Below are 11,674 nucleotides of genomic sequence, written 5' to 3' on the forward strand. Positions count from 1 at the left end.
GGGCCTAAACGGACAGTCAGCATTCCTCGAGGGGTCCCAGATTGGAGAAGGTGCAGGCTGGACTGAGGAATACCCTGCCCCCCATGCACGAATTTCGTGCACCGGGCCTCTAGTATATAATAAGCTTGAATAATAAATGTTGCTTAGATTTGCTTGCTTTTGATCTATGTGAAAAAGGTATATCATACGCAGTGTTCTGTAACTTGCTTTTTAAAAACACAGACAATAGTGCAGTGAAGGCCTGGGGAGGGGTCGGAGCAAGGGTTGAGAGGGTCAATGGGGGAAAAATGGGGACATCTGTAATACTTTCAACAAGTAAGATACATTTTTAAAAAACAAACTAATCATCATCTTTCTAATATTCACCTGTTTTCGGTGTATGGTTTTGTCTTTCATTTTCACTGGTGTATTATATTCTACTAGAGGCCCGATGCACGAAATCGTGCAAGGGCTTTGACCCACACCGCCATGAAGGCCACATCTGCTTCTATCCCTGCCTTCCACCATGGCCCCCACGGCTTTCTCCAGAAGAACATCTGGTCTAATTAGCATATTATGCTTTTATTATTATAGATGGCATTGAATCACCATGCAAGTCTTCAATTACGCTTGAGCTCCGCCCCAAACCCAAGTTTAGAGTGGCAGTCTTATGCTTTCTAGGTGCAGTGTTAGTTGGAACTTCATGTACGATTCGATCATGCAGCTGTACAGCATGATCGTATCTTTCCGTGGCTTCGAATCCCATGCCAGGTAGTGCTTGACTCTGTGACTGCCACAGAACCATCTTCTCAACTCCTTAGCAAAGCCAAGCCAAATCTTCCTGCCCGTTGTCTAGGCTGCACTCATCTCCTGTTCATATAGATCCAAATATCACCTCCAAGCTTAATAGCATCTCCATTAATTAATTCCTGTCCAACTTCCACAATTTCTCACTATTTCTTTTCTCCATTTTCTCTCTCATTTCTTTCTAAGAGACATCATAAAGCTCTCAGATCTTTGCCATCTTCTCAGAATGTTAATTTTTTAAAAATGAAACTATTTTTAAAGTAGGTTTCTGGTTGTGTTGTCAGTATATATGTCTATATATTCAAGTCTGCAGGAAAAAATAATTCGTTTGTTAAAAAAACACACACATCTGCTTAATTGGCTTACAGAAATTAAGAAATATGAAAAACCTAACCCAATTTCTAGGGCATAACCTAGCAACATTTCGCATGGATAAGATTATGCTAATTTTTGCCAGAGGAATTAATAACATATCTAAAGGAGGAGTCAATGACATACATAAAACGGATGTATACTTGCATCATTGAAGATCTTCTTATCTTTCTAATGAGAATGATTGCAGCTGCTATGGAAAATAACATTTTCATCATTAACACTGTAGGAAATATCACATTTGTTTTAGAAGAAGAAGCTTTGAGAACCAACGTGTACAAATATGGTTTAAGGAAATTAAATATGTATAATCAATTAATTATACTTGCCTTCCTCCATACTACTTAACTGAAATATCAGTAATTCAAAAGTTTTTTATGATTTTTTAAAATAAATCCTTATTGTTCAGATTATTACAGTTGTTCCTCTTTTTTCCCCCCATAGCTCCACTCTACCAGGTTCCCACCCCACCCCATGCCCTTACCCCCCGCACTGTCCCCGTCCATAGGTGTAGATGTTTGCCCAATCTCTTCCTGCACCCCCCACACCCCTTCCCCCAGAGATTTGTCAGTCCACTCCCTTTCTATGCCCCTGATTCTATTATATTCACCACTTTATTATTCTGTTATCAGATTTTTTATTCACTTGAATTTTAGATGCACTTGTTGATAGATATGTATTTTTGTCACTTTGTTCTTCATAATTTTTATCTTTACCTTTTTCTTCTTCTTCCTATTCTTAAAGAATACTCTTCAGCTTTTCATATACTACTGGTTTGGTGGTGATGAACTCTGTTAGCTTTTTCTTATCTGTGAAGCTCTTTATCTGACCTTCAATTCTGAATGATAGCTTTGCTGGGTAGAGTAATCTTGGCTGTAGGTTCTTGGTATTCATCACTTTGAATATTTCTTTCCACTCCCTTCTGGCCTGCATAGTTTCTGTTGAGAAATCAGCTGACAGTCGTATGGATACTTCCCTGTAGGTAACTAACTGTTTTTCTCTTGCTGCTTTTAATGTTCTCTCTTTGTCTTTTGCCCTTGACATTTTTATTATGATGTGTCTTGGTATGGCCCTCTTTGAATTCCTCTTTTTGGGGTTCTCTGCGCTTCCTGGACTTATAAGTCTATTTCTTTCACCAGGTAGGGAAAGTTTTCTGTCATTATTTCTTCAAATAGGTTTTCAATATTTGGCTCTCTCTCTTCTTTTGGCACCCCCATAATTCAGATGTCGGCAGGCTTGAAGTTGTCCCAGAGGCTCCTTACACTATCTTCATATTTTTGGATTTTTTTTTCTTTTTGCTTTTCCACTTGGGTGTTTTTTGCTTCTTCATATTTCAAATCTTTGACGTGATTCTTGGGATCCTCTAGTCCGCTGTTGGATTTCTGTATATTATTCTTTATTTCAGTCAGTGTATGCTTAATTTCTGATTGGTTCTTTTTCATATCCTTGAGGGTCTCACTAAATTTCTCAGAGGTTTCTAGAAGATTCTTGAGTAACCTTATAACTGTGGTTTTGAACTCTATATCCAGTACTTTGCTTTCATCCATTTCTTTCATTTGTGACTTGTTTCTTTGTCTCCGCATTTGGGCTGCTTCCCTGTGTTTGTTTCTATGTACTGGGTAGCTGCTAAGTCTCCTTGAGTTGATAGAGTGGCCTTGTGTGGTTGGTGTCCTATAGAGCCCAGTGGCTCAGCCTCCCCAGTCACCTGTGGTGGATGCTCTTGGTGCACCACTTTGTGAGCTGTCTGCACAGTCTTATTGTAGTTAACCCTTGATTGCTGTTGGTATCACTGGGAGGAATTGACCTCCAAGCCACCTGGCTGTGATGACCAGCTGTGTCTACACTGGAAGATCTGTTGCACAGGAGACACCCTTATGGGGCAGGACTTGCTTCAGTGGGGCTTTGGTGGTCACTGAGTCTGCCCCTTGAGTGTGTCTCTTATGGATGTGAAGAGTTGTAATCCGGTATGTTCTCACTCTGACCACTGGGTACACTGGCTCTTGGATCTCCAAGGAGGTGCGAGGTCAGCCACTGTCTGGGGCCGCCCAGCAGGAAGTAAAGAGACATCTGCAGATTCCTCTTCTTTGTATGAGGTTTGGAAGTGCCCAGTCTTGGCCCAGCTGTGAAGCAAGGCCAGCAGGGCCTTGGGCTTTCTTTTGGAAGCTCTGGGGCTCACTGACCCAGGTGCAGTTTGACAGGTTTTAGGTGAAAGAACAGGCCATTCATATGCAAAAGTGTTGCACACAGCTTTGGTGGGGTGGGGTCTCTGGGAATCACCAGGGTGCGGGAAACAGCAATGGCTGCCAGTCAGCCCTGAACCTGAGAAGTCCCGGTGCTCCATGTTCGGTGCTCATGTGCAGGAACAATAATCGCTGCGAGCACCTCTAAGAGAAAGCCACCCTTGTGTTCCTGTCCTGATGCCAGACAGTCCAGTTTCTCACCGTATGTGCCTGGGTCACCCAGAGTCTCTCCTGGAACTGGAGTTCAGAGCAAGTGGGAGCTTGTATCTCCCTCCCGATTAAAAGAGCAGCACATTCAGGTGCCAGCACTTTCCCTGCCTCTGCACCTCTTACCAGTCTCAATGCACCTTCTTCACCTGTCTAGTTGTGGAACTTCCACTCAACCAGCTTTCCCGCGGTTCTGGGTGGTAGTTGTTCTGCCGTTTAGTTGTGGTATTGATGTGGTTGTGAGAGGCAGCAAGTACAGGCGCTTACCTATGCTGCCATCTTGGTTGTCCCAGTAATTCCAAAGTTACTTCCACAACAATCTGCTTACATACCATCCAATAGGGCAGATGGAGGAAGATATAAAAGCATAAAAATTGAATACATTTCTTTAAACCCAAAACATTGTCTGGATTATTTCTGTGTTGAAGTCGTTGCCCTGGACCCTGGGGGGCAGCTGGGCTGGATGGAGAAAGCACACTGGATCAGAGCGGGTGGGAAGGGCATCTCTTTGGGGGAGAACAGCTGCCAGCCCAGGCACTTGAGCCTGGATCCAGGATTAGAGAACTGGTAAGGGTGGGGGAGGGCAGGGCCAGAGGCCACAGTGGTGGACTTAAGAGTCCTGAATGGCTTGGCTGACCACCTGCCTCATAGGAGAACCTCCAGGGAGGCTGAGTCCACACTGTGGGTGGTTTGAAGAGATAATCTCTGACTGAGGGAGGGACATGGAAAGGGATCAGAGTAGAAATGAAACCCTAGGGGTACAGTGAAGGAATACATAGGGTGCAGAGAAACCTTCTAAAGGCTTCCAGATGGCATCTTTTTGGTCACTGGTGCCAGGAAGCCTGGATCCTCTTGTTCTTAAAGTATTGTCAGCACATCCTCAGGTGGCTGGAGGAGCCGTGAGCTACATGCTCCCGGTGGGGAAAAGTCTTGAAAAGTGGACTGATCTGTGCATGTTCCTTTGAATATACAACTGTTCAATCCTAGTTGGTTCAGCCTACAACCAGCCCTTTTGGGAAAATAAGGCAGTAACGGGCATGCTCAGAGGACAAGTGAAGAGCACATTACACTGTGGAGGTCCTTTATGTCAGATGAACTGTATGTGAGCAAGTAGGTCTGACCCCAGAAGAGGACCCTGCCTCCAGTCTACCGCAGCCATCTAAGGTCCTGGTCCCCAACCTGAGTCACTCCCGTGGGCTCTGCAAGTTCCAAGGAAACCCTGCCTCTCTATCCCCTTCCATCAAGCACCCCAACACCCACTGCCAGGCTGCTCCTCAGCCTTCATTCAGTGCCGCCTTCCTGTGCATTTACTCCCAATTGCAGCCTCAGGATCAGAAGCCTTGGGGTCCTGGGAAGGGGACATTTTGCATTTCTATGGTGCTTCCTGGTGAAGTGGAAATTAGGGGACCCAGACTGGCGTCGAGGAAGGAGCAGCACCAGTCTTACCCTAGTCAGAGCCCTGAAAACCTTGGCCCTCAATCTAGAAACCGAGATGGATCCCTGGACTCTTGCTTCTGTGCTACCCCCATCTTCCACCTGCCCACCTTTCCCACCCTCCCCCCAGGCTGGAGTTTCTGGAAATTTGTAACCCTCCTCAGATCTGACACAGGATACTCCAACTTTCTTCCTCCTTAGAATCTCCTCCTTCCTTTTCTCCAGCCTTCAGCCTGCCTTAAAATTCCTCAAACCATCTCACCCCGCTTGCTCTCCTGACTCCCAGTCCCCAATGGCTGCTAGTCTCCCTCTCACACCACTCCCAGTGTCCCATCCCCCTTCTTCTGAGGCCAACAAGTCCTAAACCTCAGACTCCTAAGCCTCTAGTCAAAAGTGCCCCCACATTTGTTTGGCTACCTCTTTTAAGGTTCCATTCCCCCTCCACACCATGTCTGCCACTCCCACTCCAACCCATGTTCTGTTTTCTTCCATTTTTCTTTAAGTGCTTTGCTGTCTTTTCTTCCCGTATGAGCAAGTGCACACTCCACTATGGACTTCCCAAATCAAATGTTTGTTCCCAGAATCAAGGGTACTCATCTGAGTCTTCAAGAATCTTATTCTTTCTTCCCAAAAGCCATCCTGCCTATCAAGACCACATGCAGGTCTGGAAGAATTGCTTCCTCTTCCTCCCAACCCTATCCTCCAGCTCCAGTGACTCTGTCCTCCTAGGGTGGACCTGCACCCCCCACTCCCCACTCCATCCCCATGTTGAAGTCCTCAGTCTCTCCTGAACACTTGCTCCCCGCCCTGGGACTCCCACTACTCTGAAGGACTAATGCTTCAGCCTTTGTTCTGCAGACACCCATGGCCTGAGGCAGCAAAGTCTCAGGGAAGAGTAAGCCAGCAATGATTTTATATCCAGAGCCTATGTGTTTGATGGCTGTGGAAAGAGTAGGGGGTTGCTAAATACTGCTGGGGAGAGCCAGGGAGCTGCTCTATTAGCTCCCCTGGCTCTGTGCCCAGCAGCTCGAGGGAAAGGAGTTACCGCCCCTCTTTGGCATCAGAACTTACCATCATGGCTGTGACCTAAAATCTTCAGGAAGCCAGGGGGTCCTGGCCCAAAGCACCCTGGAGAAAGAGGGTAGTGTGGAGCCCACCACAGTGGTGGTGCCTCCTTTGGGATTTTAGGACCCTCTGTGGACCCTGAAATACTTTCATCCTCAGGACTCTGGGAGTCAGCTAGGCCTGCTCCTAATGGTATCCACTGCCTCACAAAGCACTTTAGTCCTAAGTCTACATAGTCCCCATACACGGCCCACTGGTCAGATGTAGGCCATGGCCCCCCAACAGGTCTAGGACCCCCTAGAAATGGAGAGGACCCAGATCAGAGTGAGGCATCTTCAGAAGGAGTTAGGAGTGGACCAGGAACTCTCAAGAGAGAATGAGGCTGGGCACCAGAAGGATAAAAAAAAAACCTCCTTTTCTTTCCATTCCATCTGCTTGCAACAGCCAGGGAACCCCTGGAGTCCTGAAGAGCCTTACTCTGGGGGAGGAGACAGCTCTTTTAACATCTTTCACCCCCTTTGTACCTCTCCAGCTTTAGGGGAACATGTAGTGTTGGAAGAGGAATATGATGATGAGGAACCCAAGTTCCCCAGTGATTTTTCACATGTTCCCAGTGGAAAGAAACCTCCACCCCGGAGAAAGCAGAGACAGCAGCACCGTGTTTCAGCCAAGGATGATACTTGGGAGGGTGGATGCAGGGATGCCAGGTTGCCTGGTCGACATCGGCTGGGCTGGAAATGAAGTCAAGCAGATAAGCACAGAGGCTTGGGATTATAGGGAGCAGAACTGTGTCAGCTCTGACAAGCAGGCTTCTGGTGGCTGATCAAACTGCTGGATTTGGTGGGAGAGTATGCGGAAACTTGTGGCCATCTCATCTATGCATGCAGGCAGCTGAAAGGCAGTGGTTTGGACGTTTTTTGAGTCTGGGCAGGAGTCTGAGCAGGGTGATTGGATGCCTGGGCCCCGGTAATGTTCTTTTCTGAACCAGGGATTTTGCTATGGGGCAGGGCTATCACCCGTTTTCTTAGGCTACTGGGTGCTTTGCTCCTCCTGGCCCGGGACCTCTTGTTGGGCTGTCTGCAGTTGGTCTGGTAGTTTCTTGTGAGACGGGGTGACGGTTAAGCTGGAGGGGTAAAGCCACCTGGCTCTTCTCTTGGCTGGATTTTCCCACCTTGCGGCATTGTCTGATTGTGCTGAGAGATAGCAGGCCATGGGCAGCAGATGGTAAGAATGGTTCAATGGGGTTGGCTGGAGTTGCCTTGGGTGAAACAGATGACTAACAGAAAAGAGAATGCACCTGTAGCTAGTGGTCGCTACTGCCAGCCTGAAGAGGACATGACTCAACTGTTGACCATGGCTGGGATTTCTGAAGATGAGCTAAACCCTTTCTATGTGTCAGGGGATGAAGCCACAGCATCAGATGTTGAAATGAAGAAGGCGTATAGGCAATAGGCAATTGGCAGTGATGGTTCACCCTGACAAAAATCATCATGTCCGAGCTGAGGAGGCCTTCAAGGTTTTGCGGGTAGCTTGGGACATTGTCAGCAATCCTGAAAGGCAGAAGGAATATGAGATGAAACGAATGGTAGAGAATGAGTTGAGCTGGTCAGTGAATGAGTTTCTGTCCAAGCTGCAGGATGACCTCAAAGAGCCAATGAATAATATGATGTGCAGCTGATGCCAGGGAAAGCATAGGAGGTTTGAAATGGACCTGGAACCTAAGAGTGCCAGATACTGTGCTGAGTGTAATAGACTGCATGCTACTGAAGAAGGAGACTTTGGGGCAGAATAAAGGATGTTGAGGCTCAAGACCACCTACTTTGCACTGATGGATGGAAAGTTGTATGACATCACAGAGTGGGCTCAATGTCAGCAAGTGGGAATCTCCCCAGATACTCATAGAGTTCCCTATCACATCTCATTTGGTTCTCGGACACCAGGCACCCATGGGAGACAGAGAGCCACTCGAGATGCCTCTCCTACTGACCTTCAGGGTTTCTTGAGCAGGATCTTCCAAGTACCCCCAGGACACAGGTCCAATGGGAACTTCTTTGCAGCTCCTCATTCTGGCTCTGGGCCACTGCAGCTTCGAAGCCCAACAGCACAGCACTCAAGGGAGAAGCCAAACGCAAGAGGCGGAAGAAAGTGAGGAGGCCCTTCCAACGTTGACACTTGTTTTCTTCTTTCCTCAAATCAATGTCAGGGAGTCCAAAGGGCTGTGTACAGCACAGGATGGAGTTTGATTTGTTTATTTTTAAATATTTTAAGAAGGGCAACTTTTAAGCTCAAATTGTTCATTCAGTAGGAAGTCCCAGCACCACTCTCCCTCCTCCACCAGTACCTGGGAACAGAATCTTGTCTTCTGACAATACCAAAGAAATAGGGGGTGGCTAGAGCAAAGGGCCTAGGCCTAGGGCCTGGACTTGGGCTGCACAATAACTCCCAGAGGAGTGTGGGAACTAGGGTCTGTATGTCTTTGTCTTGTCTTTTGCTTCTACAGCAACATCTTCTGTAAGATGTTGAGGATCAGAGTGACTGAGATCCTCAACATTCCCCTCTTTTTAAACTATGAGTCTATCTTATTTCTTGACCCTCCTGAATACACTAGTTAGCCCAATGTACTAGTTAAAAGACAGAATAAGAAAGCATGTAACCCTAATTATAGGAGATAGAGTTCAGAGAGTGGGAACTCTGAATTTTTCCACTGACTGCCACCTTGTGGGTAACTGCCCGACTTCATGCTTGTTGCTGCAGGGATGGCCAAACTAATAATTTTAAAAATCAGACTCATGCCCTCTGCCCTTGGGTGAGGGGGAAGGATAAAGGGGCTCCTGGCAACCCCCTTATGATCCAAGGGTTGGTATTTTTGTAAGTTTTTTCATATTTGTATGTACCTAACTCTTTAAAGCCAGGGGATTGATTATCTCTCTATAAATATTTAACTGGCAAAAAAAAAAAAAAAAAAAAAAAAAAAAGAAGAAGAAGAAAAAAAAAGACTGCTGGGAGTTGGGTTTCTTCCACATAACCTGCCATATTGCCCCTACAGTGTCCCTGAGTGTTGCAGTTCCACCTTAAAAATTCAGAAAGCTGAGAGGAGAGAGGCCTTATCCTGTGCGTACTTTAGTCCCAGCAGGTTTGGCTGAATGGATAGAGCATTGGCTCGAGGACTGAATGGTGCAGGGTTTGATTCTGGTCAAAGGTGCATACCTGGGTTGCAGGCTCTATTCCCAGCCCTGGTTTAGGAGACAATCAATTGATGTGTCTCTGTTACATGGATGTTTTTCTCTCAGTGTCTCCCCTCCTCCCTACCAGGGTACCTAAAAATCAATGGAAAAATATCCTCGGCTGAGGATTAACAACAACAACAAAATGCGTATTCGATGCCAGATGCTATATGGCAGGTGGGATCTGGAGAAGGGGATATGGGTTGCATGCATCAGGCACATGAATTTGCAGAAGTAAGGTGCCCGGTCTCCAAGTCTTTGGCGGGAGAGCAGGTGTCCTGGTTTGTGAGGGGTGTCTGGAAGGAGGGGCAGGGTATCTGAGTTATGTAAGTGTCCCTGACTCCTCCCACTCTTCCTTGCAGGGCTTCTCAATACCACCTTCCTCCTCATGGGCTGTGCCCATGAGTGTCACAAACTTTTAGCAGATTTTCGCCATATTGGGACCATCAGAGTGACTGAGGTCCTCAACATCTTACAGAAGGCCCAGATTGCTGGTGCAGAGCCCTCCAGTCGGGGTCCTGCTTGTGGCATCCTCTCAGGCCTCCTGCTCGCCTTTAGGGACTGACTTTTTAACTGGACCAGACAAACACCCAGACCCTTTCACATAACCAAATAAGGACCAGAGTTGCCTGTGGTCCATGAGGATTATGGAGGTGTGGAAGGTGTGAGGAGGGCCAAACACGTCCAGGGAGGTGGAAAGCTGGGGCGGGCAGTGGGCAGTGATCATGGTGAAGTGAGCAGGAGCAGCGGGTGGAGGGAGGAGGATCACTGGCAAAGTGACTGTCATGCTCAGCAACCAGGGGAACCCAAATACTTTTTTTCTCCTCCCACTTCCTGTGGGGACTTGAGTGCTAGCCTGGGTTCAGCCACTGACTGAGAAATCCTGGCCAAATCTCTCTGCTTTCCTGGGCCTCAGCTTCCTCCCCTTTAAAGTAAGGCACCTTATGAATTAGAGCTGAATCTCATCAGGGTGATTTAAGAACATGATCCCTTATTGTCTACTTGGTATGTGTCCCTTGCAGTGCTAGTATTAGGATCTCATTTAAATCCTCACAAGACTATTTTGCAAGAAAGAAACTGGTCTTTAGAGGTTAAGTTTTTTTGACCCCGGATGAATCCCTCTTACCTCCCCTGCAGATCACTTTTCCTGCTGAGGTAATTTTGAAACATTTGAAGACCTGAGCTACTTTCCTCTGCCCAGTAGTTGTTTCCTTTTGTAAATTGGTAAATAAGGAGAAAAAGGAAGAATGCTAGTGTAATTCCTCTCTCTGGCCATAAAAGGGACAGCAGATACAACTAAATTATAGAACAATCTTGCCATTCGATGCCTTCAAATTGTGTGTATGTGTGTGTGTGTGTTTGTGTGTGTGTGTGTGTGCGCACATGCATGCTTGCACATGTGTACATTGTCATAGGGAATAGAAAAGGGAGCGTCTCTGCACTGGACCATGTTTTTGTGTGATCTCAGTTTAATTCATTCCACTGTCTTATGTTGTGGAGTAGCCGGCATCAAGGGTACTTTTACTAGTACTTCAGGTTAAATATTTTCTGTGCTTTACCTGAATCTTTCTGACTACAACCTTATTAAATAGATATTGTCACTTCTCTAATTCCAGTATAAAGGTGACGAAACAGGCTTACCTACCTGGGGACCCAGAGCCCCCTTTGTTAATAGTTTGGGCGAGATCTGAAGCACAGGTGCCTGCAATTGGCCTCAGAAGTGGCACTGGCATGGAGACTTTAATTACTATGGACAGGTTTTGGAAGGGGGTTGAGAGGCCAAAAAGGTCATGGTAAGTGCACTAGATCTGAGTGAAGACCTGGGATCCTGTGGCAAGAGGCTGTTAGGTAACAGAGGGAAGGTTTTGTGGGCAAGTTTTTATCAGTGGGCTTCACAAATCCTGTGCCTCTGACCAGTTGTTCTAGTTGAAAATTTTAGAGGGCTGAGCTGAGGCCTTGGTGGGACAAGACATATTTCCCTTAATCACACTAGCCAAGGTGCTGAGGGCATCAATAACCTTCAAAAGGAATTGGAAAGTCCACGGTGGTGGTATCCTTAGTTGTTCCAAATGGATGGCCCCAATCATGATATCAGAGATGGGACATATTTCCTATGTACAAAAGATTATATGTAATAAAAATATTGGATATGGAGTGACTTAATGAACCTCCAAAACATACCACTTCACCCAAGAAATAGGATATTAGACTGGGAGCGTGGTGATTCTGACCAAGATGGTGGAGTCGGTAAACACTGTGCTCACCTCCTCCCATGACCACATCACAATGACAACTAAATTATTGGACAATCAACCTAGAGGACCATCTGAAGAATAGCTGAACAGA

General features: G+C 46.5%; 1 pseudogene across 1 annotated transcript; it reads left to right on the plus strand.

Annotated features, from left to right (window-relative positions):
• Positions 1–6,407: 6,407 nt before the first annotated feature.
• Positions 6,408–9,893, plus strand: LOC308235933 (dnaJ homolog subfamily C member 14-like; annotated as a pseudogene). Its single transcript has 3 exons — positions 6,408–6,428; positions 6,882–8,268; positions 9,691–9,893. The product of its transcript is annotated as a dnaJ homolog subfamily C member 14-like (transcript).
• The last annotated feature ends 1,781 nt before the right edge of the window (positions 9,894–11,674 follow it).

This window comes from Plecotus auritus (assembly GCF_963455305.1).
Source record: "Plecotus auritus genome assembly, chromosome: 10".
NCBI lineage: Eukaryota > Metazoa > Chordata > Mammalia > Chiroptera > Vespertilionidae > Plecotus > Plecotus auritus.